The following is an 18,528-nucleotide window of genomic DNA, read 5'->3' on the forward strand; positions in this document are numbered from 1 at the left end:
TGATGTTATTTAGTTTAGGTGTCCAGGTCAGACCTGGCTCATAAAGTGAGCCACCGACGGGAAACCTCAAATAATTTTTTCTGTTTCAGCCCATTGGTCCCACAAATTAACCTACCCATCCCAGTGAGCAAGATGGGAAGAAATTCAAAACAAGGCAAGAGGGCATCTTATAAATTATCAATCTATGAACCAGCATCTGCTTTATATGAGCCCAGTGTTCTTCAACTTCAGCTGAAAATCAGAATCACTTGGGGAATTCTTTTTAAAAAAATGCTTCTGTGGCTGAGGATGTAGCTCAGTGGTAGCAAGCTTACCCAGCACGCCTGAGGCCCTGGATTGGATTTCCTTCACCACTAAATTAAAAAAAAAAGAAAAGAAAAAAGAGAAAAGATTGCTCATGAGGGACCCACCTAGGCCAGTTAAATCTGAGTCTCAGGGTCGAGCCCAGCCATTGCAGTTAGGCATGGCAGCCTGAGGAAATCCAATCTGCAATTAGGATTAGCAACAATGGCTCATAAAAATCCAGATTTTTCTTCCTCGTAGCACTCTCACAGATTTGCCATCTTATAGTCCATGGATTTATCAGTGAGCATTTGCCAACTCTGGAATATTTCTGGAAACACTTCAGGCTTGATAGTGCTCCTGGGATAGGGTCTCCACCTCCGAGTGCAGGCTCCCTGGGAGGGAAAGCCGCCTGAGCTTTAGAGGACAAGCACTGAAAATTCACTGTTACAGGGAAGCTGGACACAGAACAGACTTCATGATACCCTAGAATAAGTGAGGCTCATGTAGTCAGTGAAATCTACACAGTCACAGAAAGTTACACCAGGATGTTCACAATCTGATGTTTCTCCAGATTCCAAACTCTGGGTGCCAATAGTCAAATAACATTTTGATACAGGAGACAAAGTTAAATGAATAAGAAACAAATAGTATGTTAATTGATTTGTGCTAAAAAAAAAGTGATATACAGTGTCAGACAGAAAAATAAATTTTAGTGATCAATTGCACAGCACGGTGACAATAGTTAATAACAATCCATGGTGTATTTCAAAACTGCTAAAGAAAATATTTTAAATGTTCTCACCAAGAAGGAATGATAAATACGCAAGATAGATACACAAATCAGCTTGATTTAATCACTTCATAAGGCATACCCTGTCCTACGATCACATTGTATCACATAAATATATGTAATTGTTACTTGTCAATTCAAAGCAAAAAAAAAAAAAAAACAAGAACTGTTTTAAATTGTGTTCCTGTTTTTTCCTCTTTGTAATTGGACTTTGCATTAGAATTTCTTATGCAATGAGGAAAATAAATAAATGAAAAAAATATAATGAGACAGTAATCTGGTAGTTGGTTTTATTTAAGGTACTTTATTACAAGAAACAAATTTTCCCATTGTAACTCCAGGTAGAAAGTTGAGGGGAGGGGTACACAATCTCCACAGACATTCAGAACTAACTAGGGCCAAGTGTAGACCCAGGGACACTGAAATTCAGGGTGGCACCGTCTCTGGGCAACTCTGAGAGCCGACTCCTTCCTCTTTCTCCTCAGAAGTCATTTGCTCAAGGCTGTGCTTAAGCATGAAGGGACAGACTTCAGCCATGACAATGTGACCTTCCAAACCCAGTGCCCACCCTTTAGGCAAGTTGCAAAGTTCTGCAAACCTTCATTCATCATGTGTAAGTGGGCATGGAAGAGAAGGGCCGCGAATGCAGATACCGTGCAGAGGCCCGGAGCCCAGGGGGCCTTGTGAGAGGAAGCAGACGTGCAAAGTCCCATCTGGGGTAAGGGGCAGGTGGGCCTGGAAGAGTCTGAGGCCCAGGCAGAGGGTGGTCCAGACCCCATCCTGGGGCTGAAGCCCTCCTGCACCTCCACCCTAGGACAATCTCACTCTAGATTAACTCGCAGTCAGTTCATGAGGAGCCGAACGGGCATGCCTCCTGTCACATCCCTGGTTCTGCTTGCCTTCCAGAGACAGGAACGATGCAGGGTCTGCCCCACAGGGGCTGGGGAACTTGGGGGCCGTCTCAGAACGTGGTGGCCCACACATCAGAGGAGTCTCACTGACTCTGATTTACCCTGAAAACACAGCGATGAGGCCGGGGCCTGAGTCCCCAGCTCGGCTTATTGAGCCTGGTGGCAAAGACGAGTCCACTGCGAGAAGTCAAAGGAATAAAAAGGCGTCCTTTCTGGTGGCCTCAGCCTGTTTTTAAGACCTGGGGAGCCTCACTGATAAGACCCAGGCAATTGGAAGGGCCAGCACCAGCCCTCCATCTCCCTGGGAAGGGGCCCCTTGTGGTTTTCAATCAGGCTGTGCTTGCTGCTTAGTAGTCAGGCTCCGGCTGCTGCCCAGTCATGAAAGGCGTAAAACTGGGTCAAGCGAATGGTTGCAGGCAGCCCAGCAGTAATTTCCACTAACCAGCCTGCCTGTCTCTGGATGCTATCGGTGCTTTGAGGATGAGCAATGGTTCCCCAAGGGTCACCTCTCAGGACCTCTGGAGACCTGCCCACCCAGCCCTATCATGACGGATTCTCTAGGTTGGGCCCAGGGTTTTCTCAAAGACCTGCGGGTGATCCTAGTGGGCAGGCAGGGTGAGGAACAGCTGGGTTGGATACTCATTTGAGGAACAACTTCTAATCGGATAAAACTTAGAATACAAGTTGACTTCATTGAAGGAGTATTCAGTTTATTAAGCAAGAAGGGCAGCCCTGCAGGGAGGGGAAATGTGTGTTGGAAAGAAATTGACTGAGTGCAGCTGGGCAGGGAATGGCCTCTTTCTGGACATGCGGACTCGTCTGATGGGCACTTACTGAGTGCTTCTAAGTGCAGGCCGCTTGACCTGCAGCCCATTGTGCACCAGATCGACAGGGGCCCTGCCTCTGGGAGCCTTCAGTCTCCTAGAAATATGCATGATGTGCCCTTTAAGATGCTAAAAGCCTGGGTTTCTTTTTAACTGGAGCATAACAGGATTCAGCTCTCCTGCCTGGCACTTTGTTTCAGGTGAGAAAATCACATCAAGGTTGTTAAGTCAAAACACATCCTGTGCTCCTTTCTCCTCGAATTTATGAATGGAATGCTAGGAGGTGCTTGGGGTGACGGGGAACATCTTCATGAACATAACAGGATCATATCAAGCTGCTGCCCGTTGGGTGACGGCCACATGACCCAGGAGGTTCATTATACCATTCCCCCAACTTTCGTATGTTTAAAGTTTTCCATAATAAAAAAGTCAAAAAAAATTTAATTAAATCCATGAGTAAAGAGACAAAAAGAAGTCTTTAAAAGGCTAAAGGTCAATTAAAAGAAAAATGCCAAGAATTCAAAGTGAAGCAGAGGAGTGTGGCTGCACAGGGCTCTCTGCAGTGGGATTTCGCGTGTCATGCTTGGACCCGAGGGGGAAGTGGAGAAAACAGGTGGCCATGAAAGTCCGAGACAGGCTGGAGGCTGCACCCTGCCTGGTGCTGCCAGGACCTGGTGACTCATGGCACAGAGAAGGCCGCTTCCAGGGTGTTCCTCCCGCTTAGTGGGATGCTCATGGGGCTCAGCATCGGGACCCCACATGCCCCCACCACTCAGCAGGCAGCACAGAGAAGTGTTGGAAAACTGGTGCCGAGTCGCAGAAGTGACGTGAGCACTCGTTTCTTCTGCTAAGTCCTCTCAGGCTCTTGTGGAAAATGCTTGTAATTTGGGGATCCACATTTTGAGAGGCCATAAGCACACTGGAGGGGGTCCAGAGAGAAAGGCCCAGCCACAGGGAAGACTTACAGCAAGAGCACAGGCCTGTGGCCGGTTCCCCACAGAGCACCCAGCAGGGGGAGAGGGGTTTGTCTTCTCAGAGACGCTCCCTGTGAGTGGTGGGGGCTCCAGGCGGGGATGGCACCTCTCTGCTCCAGGCCCCGCCCCCAAGCCAGTCACACTAGTCAGGGGGCAGGCTGGGCACAGAGGGCACATGGAGGAAGGAAAGAGGGAAGAGAAGTTGTCCAACTTCTGAAGAAGATAAAAAGCCTTTGGGGCTGGGTGCAGCTGGCACCCACCTGGACTCCTAGCAGCTCTGACGACCTGGACAGGAGGGTGGTATGTTCAAAGCCAGCCTCAGCAACTCGGTGAGACCCTGCCTCAAAATTAAAAACAAATAAAATAAATAGGTTGGGGATGTGGCTCAGTGGCTCAGTAACCCTGGGTTTGATCCCTGGTACAAAAAAAGAAAAAGAAAGGAAGAAAGCCTTTTGGGATTCGGCCCCTGAATCACAATACTAAAAATGCAGGACTCAAATCCGTCCAGGAAGACGGACTCTAGAAAGAGGTTGGAGGCCCGCAGCACACCCTGATGCACAACCCAGTGGCAGTTCCCGGCACCAGGAAGCAGGCGTCTCAGCACCTGTGTCACACCTCTCCACAGTGGGGACCTCAGGGCCCCGGGTGAGAGCAGGGGAGGCCTGGGGACGGCTTCTTGATGTCAGACTAGGCGGGCTGAACTACACGTCCCTAACCCTCTCCCTGGGCCTTGTGGGGTGGACAGTGAGGGCCATTGTCCTTGAGGCCTGGAGGGAACCAAAGGCAGAAGTTCTGTGACTCGCCTGCCTGGCCAGTCTGGCCACTCACCTGGTGGCCCAAGCAGTGGCAGGGGTTGCCATGGTCTGACCCGCAGCCCCACCGTCCACCTCCACTCCTTCACCCTGGCCAGGCCAGGCGTGTTGACTCTGGGACAAGCCTGCCACTGCAGCACAGTGGCCACTGATGGAAGCCAATGCGGTCACTCCTGGGGGCCAGGAGGGAAGAGCTGAGCGTCCCCCGCTGGCTGCCCTCCCCAAGGTCTACCTGTCAGTCGAGCCACCCGCGGGCGCCAGTGGGTGCAGCCTGGGCTCTCTGGTTCAGGGAAACCACTGCCATCCTGTTGTGCTGCCCGTGGCTCCTGCTCCAGGGCCCTCAGAGGCCACCCTCTGCCCTGCCTCCTCCCCTGACTCGGCTCCTCAGCGCGAGCTGACTCCCCATGAAGGCCTGGCTTGGCAGCCGGCCACAGAGGTCAGAAGTGACCCACAACATCTGTCACTGCTCAGCCTCCCTCGTTGGCTGCCCTCTCACCTCTGCCCCAGGGGGTGTCCCCACAAGGCCCTGCCTGTCTTCCCACGCTCTCTGGCTCATCTTGTCCCTGGCACCCTTGCCACACACCTGTGGCCCTGCTGGGCTCACGCTCCAGAAGCCTGGGGACTGCCTGCTTCATCCACGTCATGGTCCCCCTCCTGGGATACACAGGTGTTCGAGGGCAGGCGTGGACTAGTGAGGGAACAAAGGGGGGGCATTTTCCTCCGTGTGCCCCGGGGGCTCGTCCAGACCGCTTCTGAAATAAGATCAGAGAACACCAACAGTGACGCTCGTCCTTTGTCCCAGGGAACCTAGTGTTTGTGGCAGAGGTGCCATGAAATCCAGTGAGTGACTGGTGGACCCAGACTTGGAAGATCGAGAGCTGGGCCACCAGGACCGTAAGCACTTGGTGTGGCTGGGGATGCAAGCAGGGTGAGGTGCTCCATCCTGGCCTTAGTGAGAGGCCACCCTCGAGCTCCTGGTGGCTGGGTTCTCTGACCACACGAGGCACCAGGACAGCTGTCTTCATCTCAATGGTGAGGTGGCCCAGAGGTGAGACTGGGAAGGTTGACCTTTTTGGCAGGAATCTGGAAATTTCAAAGCACTGGTTAGGAACAGTGTGTTTTGAGATGGGCCAGAGGTGGGAACTGGGTTTCCCAATGCCTGGCCCAAGGGGAGGGAGGACATGGCCTTTGAGCAGATTTGAACACTCTGTGGGGTGCCCGGTGCGCAGCAGGATGTTTAGGGCCATCTTGGCTTCACCTGGAGTACCAGCAGCGTCCCCTCCAGGGAGACTGCAGTGCCTCTGGGTGCTACCACACCCCCGGGGGCAAAACCACACGGTGGGCGCTGTTGCCCTAAATGTGCCCTAGACAAGACAGCTCCCTGGCTTAGCAGGCTAGGCAGTTCCCTCTGGGATGCTGAGTGATCTGTTCATCCTCTCCCGAGCCCACAAGCCCACAGTGACGATGCAGAGAGGCCACAAGGGAACAGGAAGGCATTCCCCAGGTGCACACCGCATAGGGACAGCAGCACGTCTGCCCACTGTGCCGGGCCCCCCCCTCCTCTGAGGGACTCCTTCTGACCAGCCTGGCTCTGTGCCTCCTGCTCTGTCCTCGTCCGCACCCTGCACCGTGCCAGTCTCATCAGTTGACACCACCAGCCTCAGGGCCCTTGGGGTTGTCTCTGAACTGATTCCTCCTTGGACCCTGAGACACAGGAGATTTACAACCTGCTGCAGGATGCCAGCCAGGGCTCCAGGTGGCTCTCTCCAGGCACAGACCAGGGCGCTAGACAACAAATGGCCTCAGACGGCTGGGACTTGATTAGTAACTGACAGTTTCTCTGTGTTGTGTTCCCACTTCCAGCTCAGGACCAATGAGACCCATGCCATTGGACACCCTGCTTCCAGGTGGACCGCATGCAGCTCCCCACTCCACCCGCCCATATCTGGCACACCTGGAGCTGTGCCTTCCCACATCTCGGCCTGCCTCTGAGTCTCTGCCAGGGCCATGACAGGGCTGAACCCCTTGTGCTAGCAAGCTCTGGGCGAACAGCCTGTGCTTGTCTCCTGTGGTTAATCTCCACTTCTTTTTACAACCCTTGCCCCAGACTTTCCTCCCACTGGGCACACCGTGTGGCCAGCCCTGGCCTCCGGCTTCTCCTTGGCTGCCTCTCCACAGGCTGCACTGTCCTTTATGGTTTGCCCCACACTGAGCCCTGGAGATCCTGAGCACAGCACCCCTCTTCCCGCTCTCCCTCATTCTGTTCTTCCTGCTCTGACTGGTCCCAAGGTCAGGATCACCAGAGAGAACACAGTATGAGAGTTAAATCTGAATGTCAGATAAGCTACAGACACATTTCTAGTGTAAGGATAGCCCAAATATTTCATGGTACATACTTATGCTTACCAGATCTATCTGCAAGCAAGTGTATCCCAGCACCATTTCTCCCATGGGCTGAATAAATCTCTGTTCCTCAAGTGCTCATTAAGTCAACTGGACCGTCCCGCCACTTCACTCATCGCTGAGTAAAACGAATCTTCAAAGCATCATTGACACACACTTACTAAATCCTTCTCTGAGATCTGCATTTTGAAAAATTCAAATGATACTTGGGCCCCATGATGGCATATGTCTTAGTCTGTTTTCTGTTGCTATAACAAAATACCTGAATCTGGATGATTTCATAAAGAAAAGAGGTTTAGGTAGTTCACATGTGGAGGCTGAAAGTCCAAAATTGGGTGGGCTCCTTGGTTTGATCTCTGGTGAAAGCCTTACAGATCATGACAACATGGCGGACAGCGTCATGGCAGGAGCATGTACAGGAAGGTGAGATCACATGGTATACCAGGAAGCAAGAGATTCAGGGCCTAGGCTTGTTCTTTATACAACTCACTCTCAAGGGAACCAACGGGGGTCCCATGAGAACCGTCAACCCCTTCCTTCTGAGAATGCTGCCCCCAAAGAGCTAATCACCTTCCCCCAGGCCCAGCCACACTGCCATGCTGGGGATCTGGCTTCTGGCACATGGACCCTTGGGGGCACACTCAAGCCACTTCCAAACCAGAGCAGCATGCCTGTGCTTCCAGGTGTTAAGCATACTGCAAATCAAGTCATGCTTAAAAAGCAAAAAATAAATTAAGTAATTAAAAATTTAAAAAATCCCTTGCATTTTTAGTATAGGTCTCACATTACAATTCATCCTCGGATGAGCCATCGCTGCAAAACGTCCTCTCGGGTCAGCTACCCAGAATGGCAGGGAAGCAGCCCACAGGAGGGTCTCCGGCCCTGGGCCAGGAGACCTGGGCCAGTGGGCAGGCAGCTCTAAGACCAGGCATAGGGAGAGTCCATTTCAAACTTCTAGAAGCAAAGTCCTGTTGTCCCTCAAAATTATCATCAACACCAAAAGCCAACAATGCTCCAGGAGGCCCTGTTCTCGCAGGCCTTGGCCATCGCATAGTGCAAGGAGCGTTTCCTCAGGCAGCCTCCCCGTTTCCTTCTGCCCAGCACCGGAGGGCCAGTTACCTAGACATCACTCTTGTTCTCTCCACTCACTTCTTCCTCGAGCAAATTTGTTATGATTCATAGCAATAAGAAAAAGAAAAGCCATTTCCCCTTCCCGTATGTGACACAGAGTGGCAAAACATGTAAGAAATAAACAGCATGTGCCTTGAATTACAGATGAAAACCAAGGTGCCCGTGTGGCCCGTGATGGCCCAAGGCTCCATCAAGGACACAGAGGCCAAACCCAGTAGCATACACAGCCAGGTGCCACGTCATGACCTGTCTGTCAACAAAGGGCCCCACGTGCCATGTGGGCCCCATAGATTATAATGGAGCTAAAAAGCTCCTGTCACCCAGGGACATTGTAGGACCACAGTGTCATGGTGCAAGGCATCATTCACGTGTGAGTGTTGATGCTGGTGCTAACTGCCCTCCTGCATGGACAGTCATATAAAAACACAGCATAGCTGGGCACACACCTGTGATCCCAGCAACTCGGGAGGCTAAGGCAAGAGGATTGTAAGTTTGAGGCCAGCCTCAGCAACTTAGCAAGACCCTATCTCAAAAAAAAAAAAAAAAAAAAAAGGCTAAGGGTGTAGATCCATGGTTAAGTACCACTGGGTTGAATCCCCAGCACCAAAAAATTTAAAAAAATTAAAGTACAGCACATATGATTATGTACTGTTCATCATACTTGATAATGATAGTAAATGACTACGATGCTGACACTACACTTTACCTTCATCTTTATTTTTGGGGTTTCCTTCTACTTATTAGGGAAAGGTCCACTGGGAGGTGTCTGCCGTCCCGCCAGCAGCAGCGCCCCCACCCTACGTCCCCTGCATCATTTCTCTTGGGCGTCTTCCCACGGGCCCTGAAGCATTTCCCACTCTGCACTGTGACCACAGTGCAGTGGTGAACAAGAGGTCACTAAAATGACCACCAGCTCTGAGTAAGCAACTGGATAATCGTTCTTCATTATGAGACGTGACAGCGAGCCGAGAGCCTGCAAGCTGGTGAGAGAGCCGTTGAAGAACTGAACAGGACAGCCGGGTATGGTGGCACACGCCTTAATCCCAGTGGCTTGGGAGGCTGAGGCAGGAGGATCATTCAAAGCCAGCCTCAGCCACGGTGAGGCACTAAGCAACTCAGAGAGACCTGGTCTCCAAATAAAATGCAAAATAGGGCTGAGGATGTGGCCCAGTGGTCGAGTGCCTGAGTTCACTCCTCAGTACCCGACCCAAAAAATTGAACAAGGATTATCCAAGAAATTCCCCAACTTCTCCTAGCTCAAAATCCTTCTACTGCCAGAATCATCCATCAAGTGTTTGCATTTTTTATAGCAAGCACATAGATTTCAGGCCAGCTGGGGCCTGCGATGCTCAAGGACGGTCTTTCCACGTGCAGCAGGCACTGGTGTGTACGCGGGGCCTGCTGCTGTCTGCCCGCTCGATACTCCCTGAGGAACCAGGAGAAGAGGAAGACCTGCCCGTGCCCTGCCCAGCAGCCCCCACCTCTGTGCCAGGACAAATGCCCTCTGGGTCAAGAGCCAAGGCCTCACCTCTGAAGCCAGGAGGGAGGGCTGGTGGGGGAGCACAGACGCTCCTGCTGGAGCTTTGTTTGGTGGCTTTGGTTGGGTTTCAGCCATGATTTGTTTGATGTCACATCCTTGGAATGTCAGGGACCCTCATCATTTATACCATCTCTATCCCCATGGTTCCTTGGGAAGTGCTGCCTGCTCTCCAAGGCAGTTTCTAGAAATGCACCGCTGCAAAGCGCCTGCAGGGCTTGTCCCTCGTCCGTCCCTGTCAGCTGGAGAGAGCTTTTGCTAAGTCAGGAGGATCCATCTGAGAGTCCTCTGCCGTCCCAGGCTCCCTACAATAATGCTCCAAAGGTGCAGAGGAATGGAAGGGTTGGAGGGAAAAGGCCCTGAGGTTATGCCATTTTAGAGTCACCTCCGTGTCACAGGATGCCATGGTGGAAGTTTGCAAGCCCTTCTCAAAACCACACTTAATTCCAAAGCAGTCAGTCCTTCAGAAAGCTCGCAAGGGTCTTGGAAGTCGTTGGAACATCAGCAAGTTGCAGCAAAAAACACAGTTATCTTGGGCCAAATAGAGGAAAGTCTCTGACCCATGGCACACACTGGTCCTGGTGTGTGTGGGACCTAGGACAAGCGCTGGTGGCCATCACCACAGGGGTTGTGTGGGCATCGCTGGTTAGGACTGAACCAGACTGTGAAAGGTCAGAGGTCAGAGGTCTGGATCTGACCCCTCTTGCCTCCATCATGCCTTTCCATCCCAGGCTGCTGCCAACCTGCCAGTGTGTGGGAGCCACAGGTGAGTCCTGATACCTGTGGTTGCCAGGTAGCCCTGTCCAGGGCAGGCCCAGGTGGCCAGGACATCACTCCTGAGGCCGACTTGGTGAGGTCCAAGCAGCATTGGAAACACATGACACAAATGTGCCATATACATTCATTGTCCCTCTAGAAACATGAGCGCCAGCTCACCACAGGCCAGTCCAGCCACCCTGCCGCTGGGAGCAAGCAGCAGGCAGCATGTGGGCTGGGCAGGAGAGGCCGGGCTGCACTTTTCCCGAGTCCTCTTCTTCCTCCAGGGCTCAAGGAAGGCGTGGTCTGTCCAATGCCAGTACAAAAGCTCCCTCAAGATCCCTTCATTTTGGCCACATGAAGTGTGTTGCCCTATGAATTATTCTAATTAAATGCTCTGTTATTTTTAATAGTGATACATGAGCATGGAACAAGATTTAAAAGGAAACAATGTGTTCTGGATTCCAGTGCACCAGACGCCAGCCTCTTTCCAGACCAGCTGCGTACACACCCTCCAGCATGGGGTAGGAGCCCATGCTGAGGCTCCTGGTGCTGCCTGGCACCTTGCTGGTTTGCACTTACTTACTAATCCCTATAGAGAAGCACATCCAGAAACAGGGCCCCCCCCTTGGCAACCGCACAGTGTCGTTTGCGTGCTGTGGATGCGTGAGGATGGATTCAGTCAGCTGCCTATTAGCATTCCTTCCTTTGCTCTTTCAACACTGCAGTGATTAGCTCTGCACATCTGCCCTCTCACATTTACCAACATGGATGCTGGGAAAGTTCCTAGAAGGATAATTCCTAAATCAAAGGGTATGAGCACGTTAAACTTGACAGGTATTGTCGAACTGCCACCAGAGAGTTTTGTCAATGCGCACCCCCATGGCCAGTGCTCCAGGTTCCCAGTCAATACAGTGTGACAGGGACAAAAGCCAATTGTTTAAATTTGCATTCTCTAATGAGATTGAGCGCATTTCCACATGGTTACGGGCTGATAATATTTATACATTTTGTCTGTTTCTCTGTTTGGTGATCTTTTTCTGTTTGATTGGGAGGCAGTCTTTACTTATTAAAGAAATTAGCCCTTTGATATAGCATGCTTTTCAATTTGTCTTTTGTCTTGACAATTTTATGGGCCATTTTCCAAACAGGAAATTATGATGTAGTTGAATTTATTAATCTCTTCTTTCATGTTTCTGGGTTTGGGGTCATATTTTAACAATCTTCACCACTCCAAAATTGTAAAAATCCCCAGCTCCCTACCTACCCCACATGAATAAAATGTAAGTACTGCAGTGAAGTTGCTTAGTCCCACCCAAAGAATTGCTGATCTTCTGAGCTGGAAAGGGTATGGAAGATCAACAAGTCCCGCCCCCTGATTCAGCAGTTGGAGACCCCACGAGGTGATTGTTGTTTCTAGAGGCCACCCAGGGAGTGACCCCCGCAGCAGGGCTGTGGGGCTCCAGCCCCTGTCTTCTCCAAGTTTGCACAGCCTTACAGCCCTTCCTTGATGCTCTGGGGAGACCCAGGGAGCAGCTCTGCTGGGTAATGTTCACATACTAGTTGAAATTCAATTGATTTTAAAATGACACAGTGCCTTAGATCCTGACTTTGGCAGGAATTCCTAGATACTGGTAATGTTCTGGAGCAAAGGGGAGATAGATGGTTCCTGTCAATCTTTTCAGGGACTAGAAAAGAGTGTCCTTGGGAAGACTGGCCCTGGCCTGGCTCTCCCTAAGAGAGCAACACATGCAACAGACAGCATGGGGCAGGAGCTCAGGAGCAGGCCCACACTGCACCATGCGTGGATCCCAATCCAAGGTGTCTGGGTGCCTGACAGCTATGGGGGGTGGCACAGGGCAAGATGGCCCTTAAGGCTGATGGTTGCAGCTCAGTGGTGGCCATTCTTCAGATCACCTAATTGTGGTCTGAGAGGAGCCCCCAGACTGGAGTTGGAAGGTCACCACATTGCTGGTATGCTTTCCCTTGCTCCTCTATAAGGCAGAGCCATCCATTACCCCCACCACCACACACACACACACACACACACACACACACACACACACATATATACACAGAGACACATGGGTAGTTTCTATGTGGCTCCACTGGCCAAAAAAATTCTGATGAGCTTAATGTTCTGCAGCATATATTATTATTTTAAAAGTTTTTAGTTTCATCTTATGAATGCAGAATTTATTTTCCTTAAGCTGAATAAACATGTTTGTAAAACTACATGCCCTAAGACCAAGAAATCTCCTCTAAGGAAGAAGACCCTCCCACAACACCTGCTCCCCACCCATTCCTGAAGCCCTGGGAGGCAGGGATTAGGGGATCGCCTCCCAGAACATCACTCGATTCCATCATCACCACACACGGTTTCATACACGTTACACGATATGTTGACTTTGTAATTCGTTTGGCTACCCAATGAGCCACTTTCGGGGAGGGCCACCTTTACTGATAGTGCCACGCTGGGCTGTGGAGGACAGGAGGGGAAGGAAGGAGGGAGGGAGGGAGAGAGGAAAACAAGGAGAGGAGCCTTTCCTAAACAGTGAGTGGACCAGGCTGTGCCCGAGTCACCCCCGGCCAGTGGGCCCCAGATACAACCCTCCCCTCCAAACCAGACCAAAGGTGTCTCAGTCTCAGAGATGATGTGGCTCAGCACCTGGCCTGTGGCGATGGGAACAATCCTTATTTGTGTCATCATGATCAGAGGTTTCTGCTCTAGGGAGATGCCTCAAAACAGGAAAGAATCTGAAGGGAGGAGCCTGCGTGGCTGGGAACCCAGCAGAGGGATTCTGGGGTGTAGGATGGGGTGGGGGAGGCTGTCTAGGCACAGAACTGCAAAGTTCTTGGCTCAGAGGTAGAGGCCCCAGAATAGCTGAATCAGGGATGGGACAGCAGGAGAGTGGGTGGGCCCGCAGTGGTGTGGGCGCACAGGACAGCTGTGGTGAGGTGGTGGCCTTTGTGGCCACAGCGAGGAATTTTGACATGCTTGGAATGTCTTCATTACCACCTCTCCTTCAACTTCTTCTAAAAGCTTCTTCATTTGGAGAGAAAACCTGAGCCCAAGAATCAGGATTCAGATCCCCCTTAAATCTGCCCTACAGTCTTTGATTTCCTCCTGGAAGCCAGAGGCATCTCACAGGACTTGAGTGAAAATAAAAGTAAACACTGCGTGTGAAAAGCCCTCTGGAAGGTTCTGCCGTCCAAGGAGAGTGAGGGGCCAAGCCCACCCCGGGTGGTCTCCCTGCATGTGTGGTCCCTGAGAAGCCCAGAGTCCTGGTCCCCTCCCCTCCCTCTGCTTCCTGCTCATCCAGGCCAGGAAGTGATGCTGCCTGGGCCTAGGTGTTTGTGTCCCTCACATGCTTACGTGGAAGCTTAGCCAACAAGGTGGAATGATCAGGTGGGGCTTCGAGGGTTAGGTCATGAGGTGTCGTTCAGCCCTCATGGATCAGATTTGGTCATGTAGAAAAGACATCCAGAGCTGCTGTGGCCCTTCCGCCACTGAGTCCTCAGTAAGAATCACCACCTGTCACACAGGATGTGGTCCTCACCAGAGCAGAATCGGATGGTGTCTTCTCAGACTTCCAGCCTCCAAGAACCGTGAGAAATGATTGTTGTATCTAAGCCACCAGTTTATGGTGTTTTGTTAAAACAACTAGAATGGACTCAGAAATTTGTCGGAGCAAATTTCCATGTTGAAATGAGGCACTAACACTAAGCTCTAATGAGATACTAAGCAGATGTTCAGGGAAATTCAAGAGGGGAACTCCCCCTCCCCGTAATCCCACCAGAAGACGCAGTTGAGGAGCACCACCTGCGTCAGAGCCGGACTCCTCTGACCAACAACGTTCTACTGTGCTTTTCTCTTGTTGGAGTAAAAGCATGTTTACCTGGGCATTTTTACTCCCCCCACACCTTCAAATCCACTGGTGTGAAAGTAGATTTAGTGTGTTCTTGCAAGCTTAGGTTTCCAATGATGGAATGGACCTTCTCTCTCTTACTGAGAAGTTACCAAAGACGTGATCTTCTCTTGGGCACAATGCCTTTGTTTTCATGTGGTGCTAAGGAAAGAACCCAGTGCCTCACATGTGCCAGAAAATGCTTTACCACTGAGCTACAACCCAAGCAAAGGCTTGATCATTTTATTGGTCTTTTGTAAGAATGAGCTTTTGAATTATTAATAACCCTTACTGAGCATGTATTCTATTTCATGTCTTGGTGTTTACTGAAGCTTGCTAATTGGTACCCAAATTCCTACATTCTGATTTGTTATTTTCTGATAGATGCTATTGTTAAAGTTTTTAGTATCACTGGGTTTGTCTTTTTCTTCTTGTATTGTTAACATCACTTTTCTCCATATGTCATTGCAAAGCGTTTTAAGGTTAAAGGCAGTTACATGTTTTTGCTGGGTTATTCCTTTTATAAATATAAAATACATATAGCATTTCCCTGTTTTCCCCATTTACCGTGTCTTGCCATAAATTCTATTTTATATTAGCACCCAATACCTATCATAATTTAAAATATACATACTCCCATTTATTCCAACCTCCACGTGTGTTATGTTTGAAATGAGAGGTACAGTGTCACTCCCTGCAGGCTTTTGGAGAAATAACCAAAGCCTGGGAACAACCCCAATGTGCACTCACAGGGGTCTGGTTAGGTGGGGTAGCCTCTGTCACTCTGAGAATGAAGCTCCTCTGTACTTGACAGGAAATGATCCTGGAGATCTCTTATTGAATAACATAATAAAAAGTCTAGAACAGAACATTCTGTGTACATGTCAACAGTGGTAGAACAGGGGGACATTGTACCTAGCCATCTCTATCTGCCCATTCTATCTATGGAAGGCCAGGCAGGAAATTGCTGATGGGGTCGGGGGAAGGCACAGAAGGGAGGCGGTGATTGACTGGAACCTCGGGTAGTGAACTGTGTGAATGTTTAGCCATTCAAACATAATTAAAAATACCATACCCACATCTGCATCTTGCATTAGCAAATTCGAGCTGTTTTGCATTTTTATAGTTTTCTTGCATTTCTACCATTCTCCCCTTGTTCCTTCCTTAGACTGATGCAATTTGGCTACTTTTTCTTCAATGGTTTGGAAATTATGCTTCCTATTTCTAATTACCATCTCATTCTACAAAGGGACATGCTGAAAAGTGAGTGGACGCGGTGGTGTTGGAGCGTAAAGCTGTCCTCGTCAAGCTGCAGGTATTCAGGAGCCCGTGGTTGTCACTCTGGGGGTGTTGCCCTAAGAAGAAGGGTCTCCTTTTCCCAGGGCAGCTCCCACCTCAGGACTGGCTTGATGGTGAGATATGAAGGCCCAGATCCCAACCTGCAAAGCCACGCCAACTCCCCACGTGACCCACTAGAGCTTTGTCAAGTTGTGACGGCCTCTCTCCCTGAACCCATCTGCTCCAACCCTGTTACATTCGAAGTCCCAGGTTTGGATCCAAACTTCCTCTATGCAAACTCCCAGCAGAATCTGGTTTCTGAGGAGCCTGACTTCTCCAAAGATTGATTTGCCCAACAAATTCTAACACAGGCAAATGGTACAATGCTGGTCATGGGAGGTGCCCAGTCATGAACAGGAACATGCATCTATTGGTTCTGGTATAGCCTCGGTAGCACACTTGGAGAGCTTCGTATAGCTTTATAGTTGTTGCTATTTAAAAACTGGTTGGGGGCTGGGGTTGTAGCTCAGAGGAAGAGTACTTGCCTAGCACATGTGAGGCACTGGGTTTATTCTCAGCACCACATATAAACAAATAAAAGGTCCATTGATAACTAAAAAAAAGTATTAAAAACAAAAGACTGGTTGGGTAAGTAGAGATCTGTTACTGGAATATGCTTTGTTGTAACCAAAATCCACCCAGAAAAAAAACACAGGTATTTGTTTCTATTATTAAAATGGTCCTTCTCCTGACATCAACAATTTTATAAATAACCAAAATGGAACATGAATTAATTTGCATCATGGTAGTTTCAACAGAGGACCAATGGTTTCTAGTTTTTATTATTTTTCTTTATACTTGGAAAAATCGATAATATGGAGGTTTAGCTTTAAGGATGAGAGAGGTAGGTGGCAGAAATCCGTGTTTGAAATTCAGAGTGGCTGTTATGTAATTTCATAGTCCCTGCTGTGTCCAGCTCCTGATTTTCTGCCACTGGCAGCTCAGGAAGAGTCACGAAACATCCCCTTCCCAGCAGATAAAAAGAAATTAGATTCTAAGGGCTTTGACTCAATCACTACCTCAGTCACTGCCAGTATTAAAAATTTCGTAGTGGTAGAATGTGAGCAAAAAATGACAATTTAAGCTCTATACATTTCTCCTAATCAAAAGGTTTTGTTCACTAGCAAAAGAGAAGCCAGTGATTATCAAAGTGCACTGTCTTAGCAAATCCTCTCCCTCAAATCGGCTTCCACTTCAGAACACTTGCTGCTGGGCGCTGGCCTCTCTGCTGCCTGTGTCTGCTAACCAGGCCACGTCAGGGGACCAGCACTACACCTACTTCACAGATGAAGAAATGGAGGCCTAGAAATTTGCCCAGGGCCACTCGGTAGGAAGTGGGCAACTGTATCTGTTAGCTATGGTGTCTCAGTGAATGACCTCAGGATTTAGTGGCGTGAAACGGTACGGCTATGTAGGTAGGAGAGCCTGCAGGACTTGAGGGTCTGTTTTGAGGTCCCTCGGGGGTGTACCATCCCAGGGCTCACCTAGGCCAGGTTACGCTTCCAACAGCTGTACAGGGGAAGCCAGCAGGACTCAGCACCAAGGGCGACCTTGGGCTGAGGACCTCAGTTCCTTTCAAACCAGGCATCTTGCTGTCACCTGGGGACCTGAATTTCAGGAGTGCTCCCACCACAAGCTATTTAGGCACCTTATGCCTAACACCTGCTTTTCTCCTCTGGGTCTGCAATTTTGGATGTGCCATGTAGAAGGAGCCCATGATCCTAGCAGAATCCCTGGAAGGGACTCTACCGAGCCTCCCCAGAAGACGTTTCACACATGTTGTCACAACTTCCCTGGGAGGACTCCAGGATGCCCCCCCCACCCCCGGGTCTGCTCTGCACACCACCATCTTTCCCTTTTGCCACAGCTGCAAGGATGCCTAGGCCGAGTCCTCCATGGCCCCCTGGAGCAGCAGCACGGAGGGGTGGTCTGAGAGATCCCGACACAGGAAGGAGCGTGCTGTCAGCAAGATGGGAACCAGTCTCCTGTGACCTCATCTTCACAGAAGCACCCACCACTACTATCATCCTTGCACTAGAAGCAAGTCACAGGTTCAGCCCACACGTGGGAAGGTACGAAGGCATGAGCCCCAGAGCTGGGGATCACAGAGGGGCCACTGTTGGGGCACACAATGCCTCCCCACACCAGCTACTTGGCATTACCCAAAGTGAGCAAGAACAGATGACAGCCCAGAGTTCCATTTACTGAAATGAAGTATGTTCCAGAAGCCGTGGACGCCACTACAAATTCTGTCCTCTGGACTCTCATGTGTGCACCACACGTTCATCACTCACTTATTCATTTATCAAATAGGCTGCAGACAGCCTTGGTTCAGCTTTCCTCCACCTGGTCCTGGCCCATGCAGACCCCCTCCTGGGAGGCCAACCCGTACTGTCAGCTTCTGTGTCCTTCAGCTGTTTTACACAAATTCGAAAGGACATCATGTGCTTCTGAGTGCAAGACTTCTTCCCCCATACAAGGGGCGGCACCCTGCCTTCTCAACAGTCACCACTCTAGAACAGTGGGCAGCTGCAGTGCTCCACGCAGTGACCAGGACGGACTGGACACCAGGGGTCTTCCTGGTTTTCTGTTGTTATAAAGATGCTACATCAAATGACTTTGCTGACAGATCATTTTGCACATTTGCCAGTCTGGGAAGTGGTTAGGGCTATGCGTATTTGCCATTCTTTTATTCATCTTCTCAGTATCATCCACAGTTCAATGGGAACAAGAGGCTGTAAGTAAAGTGTCTCCCTCAGTCCCCACCCACCAGGTTCCTTTGGTGAACCCCCAGCAAACACCAGCCTGTATGAAAACCAGAAACCCTCACCAAAACATTAATTCAAATGAGAAGAAAAC

This window comes from Urocitellus parryii, chromosome 1 (genome assembly GCF_045843805.1).
Source record: "Urocitellus parryii isolate mUroPar1 chromosome 1, mUroPar1.hap1, whole genome shotgun sequence".
Classification (NCBI taxonomy): domain Eukaryota; kingdom Metazoa; phylum Chordata; class Mammalia; order Rodentia; family Sciuridae; genus Urocitellus; species Urocitellus parryii.